This window comes from Saccopteryx leptura, chromosome 2 (genome assembly GCF_036850995.1).
Source record: "Saccopteryx leptura isolate mSacLep1 chromosome 2, mSacLep1_pri_phased_curated, whole genome shotgun sequence".
NCBI lineage: Eukaryota > Metazoa > Chordata > Mammalia > Chiroptera > Emballonuridae > Saccopteryx > Saccopteryx leptura.
The window spans coordinates 241,999,072-242,014,642 of record NC_089504.1 but is presented as its reverse complement, the minus strand read 5'-3'; the positions used below and the strand labels follow the sequence as shown (position 1 = coordinate 242,014,642).

At 44.7% G+C, this 15,571-nt stretch overlaps 1 pseudogene; it reads left to right on the top strand.

Moving 5' to 3' along the window:
- The first annotated feature begins 5,808 nt into the window (after window positions 1–5,808).
- Window positions 5,809–10,822, top strand: LOC136391886 (small ribosomal subunit protein uS5 pseudogene; annotated as a pseudogene).
- Window positions 10,823–15,571: the final 4,749 nt, after the last annotated feature.

Sequence of the window (15,571 nt, the reverse complement as noted above, 5' to 3'; positions counted from 1 at the left end):
TGGGTAAATGTGTTGTATGGACCAGAAGATGCCACTCTCCCATGCTCGCACACCACCCTACACCCTACTAGCCATGAATTCTTACAATGTGGAACTTGGGTGGATGATTGTAAAGTCACCATGGTCCCTGGCACCAGCTCCTGGAGGATAATGGAAGATGTGTCCCAAGAACCGGGGAGAGAAACGATAAAAAAGCCATAACTGTGTCCCTGGGAGAGGGAGATTGGGGAACAGCCTCCCGGCCTGATGGTGCCAGCTGCCCACTGAGTTTTCCTGTCCCTGTCGCCTTAGACACACAGGGCCCAATGCCTCAGAAACACAGCCTGTTGTGGTCCCTGCATAGAGATGAACAAAGGGCCTGAAGTGGTCCATGCCCTCTGGGTGGATGACCCCCTTCCTCAGAGTTAGATATCCAGGGAACTTCCAAGCCAAAACATTGTTTCCATGTCAGACTTTGTGCTTGGGTCCTCTCTGTCCATCTTATTACCAACCAGAACCCCAAAGACAGCCCTGTGTAGAGATGACATCAAACTAGGAAGCATATCTCAAAATTGAGATGATAGTAAAAGAATCCAAAGTTCTAAATATTGCTGGATAAAAGTTGAAGTCACAAATTTAAGCTTACTTTTAATTTTTAATCCAATGCCCAAACATAGGATGGAAAAGTGGTTGCATCGCAGTTGATATGCGGGTGACCCAGGAGTTTGGGTGACTGAAATCCACCAGTAAGTGATATCAGAATGACTCTGGGGGATACAACTCAAATGTTTGTTAGTTGACAAATGGATAAAGAAAATGTGGTCCATGCATTGACTGGAATATTACTGAGCTATAAAAAGGAATAAAGCACTGACACCCACCATAATATCGATGAACTTTGAAAGCATGATGCCAGTGACAGAAGCCAGATGCAGAAGTTTCTATATTATATGATTCTTTCTATAAAATGTCCAGGGCAGAGAAATCTACAGAGACAGAACGTAGGTCAATGGTCAATTTGAGATGGGATGGGATGGACAGAGGACAGGGCAATGATAGTTAAAGGGTATCATATTTCTTTTTGAAAAATAGATAAGGTCCTGGTTGGTTTGCTCAGTGGTAGAGTGTTGGCCTAGTGTGTGGATGTCCCAGGTTTGATTCCCGGTCAGGGCACACAGAAGAAGTGACCATCTGCTTTTCCACCCCTCCCTCTCTCACTTCTCTTTCTCTCTCTCTCTCTCCTTCTCCTACAGCCATGGCTCGATTGAAGCAAGTTGGTACCAGGCACTGAGGATGGTTCCATGGCCTCTGCCTCAAGTGCTAAGAAGAGTTTGGTTGCTGAACAATGGAGCAAAGTCCCAGAAGGGTAGAGCATCACCCCCTAGTGGGTTGGTTTGGTGGATCCTGCTCAGGGTGCATGCAGGAGTCTGTCTCTGCCTCCCCTCCTCTCACTGAATAAAAAAAAAGAAAGAAAAGAAAGAAAAATAGATGAAAGTATTTAAAAATTGACTGGGGTGATAGTGGCACATACCTGTGAATGTACTGAAAACCATTGATTAGTACACTTTAAATGGGGGAGTCGTGCGCTATGTGAATTACATTTCAATAAAGCTATTTTTAACAAGAACTTGGGCTAGCTGTGTTGGGCTGCATTCGCAGACTAGAATCCAAGCCAAGGTTCTCCTGTTTGATAGGACCACCCCTAAGACTTGGGTCTGGGGCTCCACCATCCATGAAGGACAGGAAATGCCAAGATGAAAGGGTTCTGGACCTCTGGGCCAACACATGAAGCAGTTCATGGCTAAATCTTGGAGACAGAAAATTGTAGCCTACAAATTACATTTAGAGAGCTGTGGTTGTTGAAGAAAGAAAGAACCTTATTCTGTATAATTAATGAAGGTCACATGGGAGTCACGTGAGCTCGACATGTGATAGAGATTTTAGAAGTTAGAGTTCTTTAACCCTTTGAGTAGTGAGTGTTTTGTTAACCCTTTGAGTGAGGACGTACATAAACATTTGTACTACTCAAAGGGTTAAATATATATATTTTAAAATACATATTTAAATTACATATATATATTTATCTATATGGTCACCTGTGAGAGCAGGAGCTCTATGTTAAGTCAAAGCAATATTCATTCAAGAACCAAGTGGGGACCATCTGTCAGGATGTTAAGAAGGGTTTCTTGCACCAAGGGGAGAGCTTGGAATAGAACTGTGACAAGACCATGTCCATTTTCAAGCATCTGTGATTCTGGCAGGACTAGACCCCACGTTCACTAGAATCCTGCTAAAGCATTGTCTCCTTTGGAACGGACCCAGGTGAGGTGCTCCAAGAAGCTTGACTTACAAAAACCACCAGAGGACCACTTTGGAAGGCTTCCTGATCTGTCATCTCTGGAAATAGTATGTCCATGATGACCCTAAAGGCCATCCTACGAAGACAGTATTATATACTGGCCACCAGCGTCACTTTGGAGTTAGAGAGACCTGGGTTCAAATCCTAACTCTGTCACTTATTTTAGTTTGTAGGATGTTGGGGTGAGTTAATTAGTGTATCAACTTTCTCATCTATAATACCAGCATGATTATATACTCATCAAAAGGTTATTAAATTGCCTGACCTGGTGGTGGTGCAGTGGATAGAGCGTTGGACTGGGATGCGGAAGGATCCGGGTTTGAGACCCAGAGGTTGCCGGCTTGAGCACGGGCTCATCTGGTTTGAGCAAAAAGCTCACCAGCTTGGACCCGGGGTCACTGGCTCAAGCGGGGGTTACTCAGTCTGCTGGAGGCCTGCGGTCAAGGCACGTGTGGGGGAGCAATCAGTGAACAACTAAGGTGAACAACTAAGCTGTCACACTGCGCAATGAAAAACTGGTGATTGATGCTTCTCATCTCTCCATTCCTGTCTGTCTGTCCCTGTCTGTCTCTCTCTCTCTCTGTTTCTGTAAAAAAACAAAACAAAACAAAAAACAAACTCTACTGAGAAGTAACTTACATACAATAATAAAAAAAGGTTATTAAATCATCAAAATGCAAGATTTTTAATGACACCCTAAATTCTTATCTCCTCATCTGCAAATATAAAACCAACATGTAGTAAAACATAGATGTTAAAAACCAGAAGCAAATACATTCTGAAACTGAATGCCCAGATCTACTTGCTTCTTCCCTTTTATAGTTTGATATATTTTCCATGGTTACTTGAATAAGGGTTTATTATTTTATCAAGAAAAGGATCCCAATAAACTTGATACTTTAAGTATTAAAGCTTGACGCCACTCTTACTACGTTCTGTGTGGTCTCCTCCAAGTCAACTTCTACTTCCAGCATCCTTTGTGAAAACACAACAGGCTGTAGTACTAAGAATTAGGTGCAAGGAAAACTCATATTTGGAATCTAGTATCCATCATCATCTCCATCCCTACCACTGTCATTACCACCATCATCAATCTCCACCATCACCATCACCACTACCACCAACATCTTTATCACCACCATCACCACCACTATCACTACCATCACTACCACCACCACCACCATCATCACCATCATCATCACCACCACCATTGTCATCACTAATACCACCACCATCACCACCACCACCATCACCACCACCACCACCATCACCACCACCATCATCATCACCACCACCACACCATCATCATCACTAACACCACCACCATCACCATCATCACCACCACCATCATCACCACCACCGTCACCACCACCATCATCACCACCACCATACCATCGTCATCACTAACACCACCACCATCACCATCTTTATCACCACCATCACCACCATCACCACCACCATCATCACCACCATTATCATCACCACCACCACCACCACCACCACCACCACCACCATCACCACCACCACACCATCGTCATCACTAACACCACCACCATCACCATCTTTATCACCACCATCACCACCATCACCACCACTACCACCATCATCACCACCACCATCACCACCACCATCATCATCACCACTGCCATCACCACCATCACCACCACCACCACCATAATCACCACCACCATCATCATCAATATCACCACCACCACCATCACCACCACACCATCTTTATCACCACCATCACCACCACCATCATCTTCACTACCACCACCATCACCATCTTTATCACGACCATCACCACCACCATCGTCATCACTAACACTACCACCATCACCATATTTATCACCACCACCACCACCACCCTCACCACCACCATCACCACCACCACCATCACCATCTTTATCACCACCATCACCACCACTACCACCATCATCACCACCACCATCACCACCACCACCCTCACCACCACCCTCACCACCATCACCATCTTTATCACCACCACCACCATCACCACCACCATCACCACCACCATCATCACCACCACCACCATCACCATCACCACCGCCACCATCACCACCATCACCATCACCACCACCACCACCAGCACCACCACCATCACCATCACCACCACCACCACCACCACCATCTCCACCATCACCACCACCACCATCACCACCGCCACCATCACCACCATCACCATCACCACCACCACCACCAGCACCACCACCATCACCATCACCATCACCACCACCACCACCACCACCATCTCCACCATCACCACCACCACCATCACCACCACCACCACCAGCACCACCACCACCACCATCACCACCACCACCATCACCATCAGCACCATCATTAGCACCACTATCACTAGAGTACTATCATCAGGAGAAATTATGAAGTGTCCTTGGACAAGTCCCCTCAGCCTTCTAGATTCCATGCTTGCATCTCAGGCCTGTCTGCCAATCTTTAACCAAACATCTACATAACCCTATAAAGAATTTTCATAGTATTTTCTTAAATTATTTTCATCAGGGTCCCGGTGGGCTTACTGGATATTCAGTTCTAGGAACCAGTAGCTGAATATGCATTGAATATTTTAATTTTTAACATTTAAATTTGTCTTAAAAATCCTCTGTTGCCCATGACTTGGAAATTTTGTCAAAGCTTTTTACTATCAGGTCCCAAGTCTCTCTAAGACCCATTTCCTTGGAAGCCTGAGCTTCACATACGCATTCAAGAAGGAGTGGGAGAGGAGCCAGCCCCACAAAGCTGACTTCCTCGGCCCAGAGGTCATGCTGTCCAGTCTTATGAGCAGAGTTCCCTCAAAGAATTCAGGCGGTCTTTGATTTTTCTGGACTCCGTCCTTGACCTGTTGCCTCATAGAAGAGCGTGTTTCTAAGAGACGCGATCAAGACATTCCACGGAGTTATACTACTTCCAACTATCAGACGGTGCCTTTGAACCCTTCCAACAAACCACAAACTTAGGAACTGACATTGACACAACACTCAGCGAATTCAAAACACTGGGCGGGGGAAGCAGGGGAGGGTCTGGGCAAAGGCTCTTTGATTAAATGTGTTTCTTTCCCTTTGTGCTCTAATGGGGTCTAAAGGTACTGCCTGGCAACTTCAAAGTTCACGTGCTTGCTCTCTGAAGAAAGTCCCTGTCGACTTCTCTCTCAGAAGTTTCCAGCCAAGAGCAATAGGAGAGATTTGTTATTGGTTCGAATGCCCAAGCATTTCGACGGATAAACATTCAAACAAGGAAAGGAAGTCATCGAGGAGAACCGTCTCCGAAGAAAGAAAAGGATGTGAAGAAAATCAGTCTTAGCAGTCAAAACATCCCATGCTCCAAGGAACCTGGCTTATCTGTGCACAGACTTTCCTTTGCGGGGAGCGACTGTCTAACCTCCGTGCCACGTTTTAATCCCTCCAAACTGGTTTTTAGTTCTTGCCAAGATGGATGTCGGGTCCGAATTAAAACCAGAGTCATTTATCTCTGCCAAAGCATTTTCTCCTTCTTCCACAACGACGGTGACGGAAGGTTAGAGAGATAGGTGCCTCCTTTATGGAATGTGCCCCTTTCGAAGCTATCAGGCCCCTGTGGTTTGCTGATAACCAGAGAGACTCAACCCCAGAGGGGCAGAAGCTCCTTGTGGATAAATGAGGAGGCCATTAAAAACAAGACATATGGCTTTTCAGGCAAGAGGGGGGTTCCGGGGGAGGAAGAAGCATTTTTCTGGATGCGGCGCTATTTTGTTTGCTAATAAAAGGGGCTTTTAAGAGGTTATGCACCATGAGTTTCCAAATGTTGGCTCAGACTCCTTTCTTTGTACCTCCGCTCTAATTTGGGGGAAAGCATTAGAATTCCGGGCACCTTTTCAATTAAGAAAAAAGCTAGAAGGAAATTTCTGCCATTTGCCACAGCACGGATGGGCCTTGAGGGCATTGTGCTAAGTGAAATAAGTCAGACAGAGGAAGAAAAGTGTTGCATGATCTCAGTTATATGTAGAATCTAAAAAAAAATAAAAATAAAAATTTAAAAGACCAACAAAAACCAAACTTACAGCTTGGTGGTTGCCAGAGGTAAGGGCTGGGGGTGGGGGAGCACAATGGATGAAGGGGGTCCAAAGGTACCAACTTCCAGTTATCAGATAAAAAACATCCTGGAGATATTCTGGGCAGCATGGTGACTATAGGTCACAATAATGCTGTCTTGTATATTTGAAAATGGCTAAGAGAACTGGTTTTCAAAGGTCTCATCACAGGGAAAAAAGAATTTTGTGACTCTACGCAACCATGGATGCTCACTAGGATTATTGTGGTGGTCATATACATATATCCCATCATTACATTGAATACACCTGACACTAATACCACATTATATGTCACTCATATCTCAATTGTGAAAGAATAGATTACAAACTGAAAATATGTGTGTGTGTGTGTGTGTGTTTAAAAGCTAGAGAGAAAGCAAATGAATGACTTGATCTCTTCCTTTCTTCTCTGTTCCTCCAGGAGATAGATCCTGTTGGAAATCAGTGTGTGAATCTGCACCCTCGTCCACGGGAGAAACCTAGACTACAGGAAGAACCTCTCTTCTGGTTGGGGGAGCCGTTTAAAAGTCACAGGGCGTTCTGTCCCCAGAGGGGAAGCAGTGTGTGCATTTTAGCGAGAAACACAGGACCAGGGTCTTCTCAATGGTGATGAGCAAACCCACATTCTCGGGGGTGCTGAGAGAGCATCTAGCTTTCCTAATCTATGACCAGGCAAGACCCAACTCTCAGCTCCTATTAGTCCCGGGATTTGTAGTTGCTTTCTGGAGTTCAAGACTCAGAACATCATCGTTGAGACTGCCTCCTAAACGCTGGTCGCTGTCTCATATTAATTGCTAATAATTGCGGACTGCTCCAGTTATGAGCACCCGTGACGTTTGGCTACACATTAAACTGTCACCGTTATTAAATTCCTTCAACATGAGGGAGACAAAATACTCTGAAGAGTACTTCTTCAGAGGCCAAATGAAGCAGAGAGAGGAAATTAATGAGTGACATGTCACTTGGTGATGGAACTGATTCATCATCGGAAGTGGGAAAAATAATTAAGGACTTAAAAAGAAAATTATTTTGAGCAGTCTTCTTTTTCCTTCTTATGCCCCAAGATTTCCCCCCTTCCTGGTTAAAGCGACCAGCTGTTTCACAGAATATGAAAATTCTCAGGGTCTGGAGGGTGGAGGACGCCTCCCAGCAAGGATTCTGGAAGCTCAGGGCCATCGCCCCCTTTTATCTCTGGGAGATAGGAGAGAAAAGAACAGGCAGCCCAACCCCAGTTCCCACAGCGACGGTACTGGCTGGAAATGTGTATTGTTAGTGCCCTCTAGTGGCCAATGTTTGGCTGAACTTGAAAAGAGATTTTTCACCCTGAGCTGGGTGTTGAGTGCTTTTGAAAAGCGATTTTCCAACTTGTCTGTTGCTTTGGTGCTTCTAATAGGAATAGCTTTCTACTCCATGGCGGCTGGTTATTTCATTGTGCACTGTCTCAAACCCTCTTGGGGAAGCGGGTGAGTTTTAACGAAGCTCCAGCTTTTGAAAATGGCAGATTGCAATTGCTCTGAGTAAATCGTTTGCCTCCAAAGTAGTCCATTCCTTGTCTGCCCGATTTCCTCTTGACTGCCTATCCCCCAAAACAGCATCTTCATATTTAGAAATGTCTTTTTATTGCCCAAGTTTCTTTGGCAAAAATCATTTTTTCTTGCTCATGCCAATAGTGTGCCTTTGCAAAGGCTCTGAAAATTAAGCAATTCCCTCTAGGATTTCCCCCCCCCCAAATAATCACCATGGAAATGAGGAAGTTGGAGAAAAAGTGACTTGTTGAGGACTTTTTCATAACAAAGAGGAAAAAGGAAAACTCCACAAACCCCAAAGTGTCCAAAAATGTGGAATTTGATAAAATAGAGTTCAACCACCAACTGAAGTCATTTTCATTTAATTGAAAATGACTTGTTACCACTGAGGAGGCCCTTTTTTGCTAAGAGATGGGGACATGAAGGTCAAAGGAGGGTAAGTGATTTTCCTGGTGTCTCAGCCCAAACCTGGGCGATGGTCACGTGAACATTCCCTTTGTGACAAGTCACTGCACTGCGCCTCTTCTGAGTGTGTCGATTGTATCATTAAAAATATGTATATATTTTTCAACCAGGAATCCTGACTCATAATTTAACAACCTTCTTCTGGTATTTTTCTGTCCCTAGCAAGAAAGGTAGAAGCACTACAGAGAAAAATAAAAAGGGAACTGAGGTCTCTGGTAACTAGACTTTAAAAGCACGTTTAGGACATTCCAATGATGAGACGAGGTGTGCTTGCCAATGGCTTTGTCTCTGGTGAGTTGAAAGACCATGGGAAACAAGGTTCACTGCTTGTTAGCAGGTCTGGAGAAGAATACCCTTAGAATTGTCGGCTCCCTGGCGATTGGAGGCTGTCAACGAATTCCACTCATTCATATTTCCTTGTTGATGTAGCAACTGTGAACTGTCCTATTTTTACTGTCACTTTAAATACCCACAGAATATTGAGAGAAAAGCAATTTGCGTCCATGTCCAAGGTAACTCTTCTCCTCTGTGTTTCCTTTTCAGGACCAGAGACACAAATTAAATGGAATTTTTGAGTTCCATTTAATACTTCCTTAATTTGTGGGTGTCCTCCTGAGACACTAGTGAACAACAGCTCAGTCCCAGACCTCCAGGTGCCCTCAGTCTGGCCAGGAGGAAGTTTTACATCCATGAAAAACAAAATTGAGCCCTGGCCGGCTGGCTCAGTGGTAGAGCGTCAGCCTGGCGTTCAGGAGTCCCGGGTTCGATTCCCGGCCAGGATACACAGGAGAGGCACCCATCTGCTTCTCCACCCCTCCCCCTCTCCTTCCTCTCTGTCTCTCTCTTCCCCTCCTGCAGCCAAGGCTCCATTGAAGCAAAGTTTGCCCGGGTGCTGAGGATGGCTCTGTGGCCTCTGCCCCAGGCGCTAGAATGGCTCTGATTGCGGCAGAGCGATGCCTCAAAATGGGCAGAGCATCACCCCCTGGAGGGCATGCTGGGTGGATCCCGGTCGGGCGCATGCAGGAGTCTGTCTGACTGCCTCCCCGTTTCTGGCTTCGGAAAAATACAAAAAAAAGAAAAGAAAAAAGAAAAACAAAATTGAGACCAATATTAGGCAAGTGGATACACAGTGCATAGTATGAACATTATAAATGGTAGAAGGAATAAAATCAAATGAGAGAAACTTGGAGTTGGACTGATACGGATAAATGTTATTGCAAGGACAGGTGAGTTTAAATCTATGCAGCTCGGTTCTCCAACCTGTAAAATGGGGGTAACATTAGTATCTCCTCCTGGAAAAATTCCATAAGACAAGGCACACTGCTAGAACAGTCAGTGCTCAAACATGTTAATCTGATACTAATTATTGTTATTAACACATGTCATTGCGTCTGGCCAACTAAACGCAGGTGGAACATCTCAGCATTTACACCAGGCCAGGTGTGCAGGTTTAACTTGAACGGTTTCTCTCTTCCCTGAGGAAACACCAAATGGTGGATGGTGTCGGTCTACAGGAGGGCCGGTAGGTTCCCAGGCCTGGAATGGGAGGTCTCGGCTTCCGTAGGGGAAATGGCAGCATGATCACGGGCTGAGGTTGCTGTGGGGGTCGGGGTCAGCGACGGGGTCGGGGTCAGTGACAGGGTCAGGGTATGGGCCCAGGCCAGGCCACTGAGCTCACAGAGGCAAGGCCAAGGCCAAGGAGTGGATCCCTGTTACCACGCTGAGCCTCCTGGTCAAGGACAGGAAAATCACGATCCTGGAGGACTCTCGCTCTTCTCCCTGCCCACCCAGGCATCGGAGATCATTGACTTTTTCCTGGGGTGTCCCCCAAGGCCAAGGTTTTGAAGATTACGCTGGCCAGAGGACCAGATTCAAGGAATGTGTTGTTGCCACTGGGTATGACAGTGGACATGTTGGGCTGCATGGTAAGTGCTCAAAGGAAGTAGCCACTGCCACCCATGGGGCCATCATGCTGGCCACGTTCTCGATCATCCCTGTGCAATGAGGCTACTACAGGAACAAGGTCACCAAGCCCCACACTGTCCCATGCAAGGTGACCGGCCGATGTCACTCGGTGCTGGTGCCCTTCACCCCTGCCTGTGGGGACGCTGACATGGTCGCAGATCCTGTGCCCTAGGAGCAGCCGCTGATGGCTGGTAACCACGACCGATACACCTCGGCCAGGGGCTGCCCTGCCATCCTGGGCAACTTTTCCAAGGTCACCTTCGATGCCATCTCTAAGACCCACAGCTATCCCATCCCCACCCCTGGAAAGAGACCATGGTCACCAAGTCTCCTTAGCAGGAATCTACTGGCCATTTTATAAAGGCCCACATGGAAGTTTCTGTGAAGAAGACCCAGGCTCCAACTGTGGCCACCACATGATTTTACATAAGAAAAATAAAGTGAATTAAGCCAGTTTTTAAAAAAGAAGGACATGATTTCTCCAGCTGAAATAACCAAGACGCCTGAGAAGTCCCTATATCCACATTCTTTGCTAGTTTCTCCCAGTAGATGGCGCCCTTGAGACCTCCACCCTCAAGGATTTTTTTTTTCCCCCATCCTAGGGAAAAAGAACCACTTTCTATGCCAAGGGCAAAGTCAGAGGCCAAGAGATCCAATTTTGCTAATTTTTAAAGATCTTAATTTCCAAACGCTGTCACCACACAGTGTATTGCTTAAGAAATGCAACCACAAATAAATGAACAAGAGGCAGAAAGCCCTGCTCTCCCTTGTCCAGTGAGAGAGTCGAGCTATTTGGGGGGTTTGGAGGAACACTGAGTCAAGAAATGGCTTCTTTGCTTGCAGAAAGGCACACAGACCCCGGTGGCCTGGAGACCTGGCTTTGACTCCTGGTTCTGACTGCAGCTTGCTGAGTGACCTCCAGGGCAGTACTCGGCCAGCCTAAGGAGACACGATGACTAAAGGTAACACAGTGCCCAGGGTGGGATCCTGGGACAGACAAGGACATTGGGTCAAAGTAAAGAAATCTGACTCAAATATGGACTTGAGTTAATAATAATTCTACAAGTGTTGCTGTTGTAACTTTTATTTGGATATTTTAATAATAATAATGTATCGACATTGGTTCATTAGCTGTGACAACTGTATTCACCAGAGTAAGGTAAGATGTAGACAACAAAGGAAATAGTCTGGGAGAGACTATTTCTGTTTTCTTTTGCAACCTTTCTGTAAATCTAAAATGGCTGTAAAATAAGAAGTTTAAAAAACAAAGCCTGCTCCCAGCAGGGTGAGAGCCGTGTTCATATCTTTATGAGGCGACCACCTTGCTTCTATCGGCATAGCGTCCCTGGTCCTCCCCAAGCCCTTCGCAAGAGGCTCGGGTGCAGGAAGAGCACGCGGTTCAGAGTCAGGCAGACGGAGGCTGCCAGCCCTGCCATTTCCTGGCTGCAGGAGCCCGGCTACGGCACTCCGCCTCTCCGGGCCTACGTTTGTAAGATTAAGTGAATCAACGTGTTAGAGCACTTTGAAAAGTATGAGAGCACTTTGATCTTATAATCTCCTTTATACCCAAAGAGCGAGAAAAGTTAATATAAAGCCTGTTTTATATATGAAATTTCCTAATGGAGACACTTATATACATAATTTTCTATAAATTCATGGCGTGATTATAGACATGCCTTGCATGTGTGTGCATGGGTTTTTAATATTTTTACTGTTTTACTTGGAAATCTGCCAGGCCTGTGTTTTAGCCTGTGACTGTGTGATCTTGAACAAATTATTCAACCTCTCTGAGCCTTATTTTCTCCCCTGTACAATGAGGATCAAAATGTCCACTTAAAATAATTAATCTAAGTCTACTTTGATAATTGCCTCTTTGTTGATAAAATGATTAAATAAGGGATATATGCAATTTGCTGAGCATGATGTCTGCTATATATAGTAAGTGCTCAAATGCTTCTTGTGATAAAGAAATACTTCTAATTATAATTACTGAGTTTGGGGGTAGTTACTGTATATTAGGCATATTGAAAATGCTTTACCTCTCTTAACTCACTCTTCCCAATAACTCTTTGAGATGAGTAGTAGTATTACCTCCATTTAACAGGTAAGGAAATGGACTCAGAGAGGTTAAGACACCTGTCTAAGGTCACACAGCCAGGGATAAACAGCAGCGATGTAAACTGCCCAGCTCAGATCCTGGCACCTAAGTGCTCAACCACAGCCAGCTCCCTTGTCCTTTGGCAATTTTGTTTAATCTTCTAGGGCTCCAGCATGCCTGGAAGTGGTGTTGGGGTTTGCCTTTGAATGCAAGCTCCTAGCTGTGTGACCTTAGAGTAGTTATTCAACCTCTCTATGTCTGAAAAATAGGTAGTCTACTAGCACCAGGTTTTAAAGAATCATGAATGGAAATGGAAATGCCTGGCACCTAGTAAGTTCTCCAAAATGTAAACAGTAGCCATGATGATGGTGATGCTACCTGAATATGGATGTAGCCATGTCATCAGACTGCTGCAGTAGCTTGTTTCAGAAACCTAAGTCCCTTACAGTGAAACGACTCATTTCATTCCAACTTTTGCCCACGCAGTCTGCAAATGCGACTGTTCATTCTTTTCATGTCCTGTTTATCTGCCCTGGGAAGCTGGGTGGCCACTCGGCTGGGATGGCTTGGATGGGAAGCAAGATACAGAGATTAGAATGGCGTTGATATAAACACACACTCATGCACATGCGTGCACACGCACACACATACACATACACATGGTGCTGTCGGCATTTGTCTAAAGAGTAGTCTGCTTTAAAGATATTTTACTTCACAGCTCAGTGGTCTATCCATTTACCATCCCTCACTAAAGGTTAGAGAGATGTCAGGTTTAGGGTGTTTGCTTTTAAAAGTATATCCTTATTATGTTTATCTCTTGATTTTAAAAATTGATATACAATCACTGTAAAAAGAGAAACCATACAGACATACATTCTGTAGAGAAAAGCAGGAGTGTTTTAAGACCCTGTCCCATCTTTACTCCCCCCCACACACACACCAAATTCCCACAGTTGACAGTTCGTGGTAGGTTCTAGAGGAGACGTGTGAAATGGGAGAGAGTGGGGGAAGGTTGGGACAGAAGACACAGATGAGATGAAATGATGAGACTGATTATCAAGTCCTCTTCTGTTTAACTGAATAATGATGAGATAGGAGGAATGTCACGGGGTACATTGGAGTTGGTCCCTGCCAACGCAGAGTTTATGTTCTAGTAAGAGAGATAGGCAGTTATTTAAAATGAGGTTCAGAACGCATATCAATTGATATGGCAAGAATTCACACTCTATTATTGTATGGATAAAAGGAGCTACTATAAAAAGTACTAGAGCACAATTTCACTTTTGAAAAAATAAATGTGTGTGAAAAAGTAGAGCAGGAAACTCACCCTAAATTTAACCGGGCTAAACTTGAATTGGTGGAATGAGTTACAAGTGCTTTTAGTTTTTACTCTTTCCTTGACTCTTTTCATTCTTTTTTGTCACATGTCCATGGCATAAATACACTGTCGACTGTTTTCAGAATTTGAAGACAGAACTGAAGTTACACAGCAAGTTAGAGACGGTGACTGGAGGATGAGATGTGATCCCATCTCTCCATTTGTGAGATCGCTCACCGCCAGCTTAGCAGTTAGGTTTCAAGCAATAAACAGCTTCCATCACAAAACGTTCTTTGAAGAAGATCTAATATATTGTTTAGAATGGAAGCAGTCATCTCTAAGCTCTTGACTATTTGACAATAGGCTTTCCAATTTGCCTTCGGGGACACTTGAAGGGAGGAAAAGGAGGATGTTGGGGACAAAGAGGACAGTCCAGACACAGAGCTGGAATCACGCAAGAGGAAAAGAGTTGAAATCTGAGACACACTCACGGAGAGAAGGGTGAGCCAAATTCTTGCCTTGGGGGAAAATATCTGTCTTCTTCCCAACTTTCCATCTACACCATAATTCATGTCCTAGCAGGCAGTTATAAAGGGTCCAAGAAATGGGTAGGAATGAGGTGTTACAAAGTGTATGTTAATTATGGGGGGGCAGGATGTCACCCCCTTTTCTTACCTGAGTCTCTTGGGTCCCACCATTGGCACAATCAAAGCTGAACCTTCATTTACAGAAACTTTGGAGAGCTTAACTAACACCCTGGACAGGAACTGAGGAGGAGCCAGTACACAGACATGCTTAATGGGGTTTTCTTTTTATTATTTATAAATCGCTCAGCCGTTCTCTTCAGTGATTAGCAAGAAGCCCCGGCGTTTGTCTATGAAAAAGAAAATAGCTTTATATTTTCTCCATCCAAAATAAACAGCAGCCTTTTCCCTTGCCGCCAGGAAAGCAAGAAACGAAAGGCATGTCTGTCTTTAAAATGTCTCCTTCTCTTTGAGGGATGGGATATGGGATTTGAATCACTCTTCAATGGGAACAGCCACATGCATTTCAATATGTGGGTCACATTAATCTAGGTTACTATCAGCGTCTCAGGATCTTCCAGCCTAATGCTTAATTTTTGAGTGATCGCCAAAAGATTCTTGCAAAGCTTGAGAAAACCTTTGTTTAAATGAAATTTCTCAAACAAGACAGTGTAGCAGTTCAACAAGAGCTTCTGAAATACTGGTCAGCAATGAAAAGGAACCAATCATCACTACACCCAATGACATTGATGGAATTACGCTGAGTGGAAGAAAAAAAAAGTTTCGTGCTATATGATTCCTATTACAGAACATCCTTGTGTGATAAAACCACACAAGAACAGATGAATGGTTGCCAGGGGTTAGAGAGGGAGGGAGGGGTTGCAGCTATTAAAGGGAGCAGGAGATCTTTGAGGTGAATGTTTCATATCTAGACTGGGGTGATCACAAGAGTCTACATGTGATAAAAGTGCACAGAACCAAATATAGTCATATAAGTGAGTGTGTGTGAAAGCATGAAATTGGTGAAATTTGACCGTGTGTCAACATCCATCCCTTGGTTGTGATAGTGCACCATAATTGTACGGGAGGTCACCATTAGGGGAAGCTGGGTGAAGGGATACATCTCTGTCTATTTAATTTCTTGCAGTTGCATGTGAATCTACAATGATCTTTGAACATTTGAAAATCAAAGCTGCTGTAGAATTCGTAGGGAGATGACCCCCTCCCTC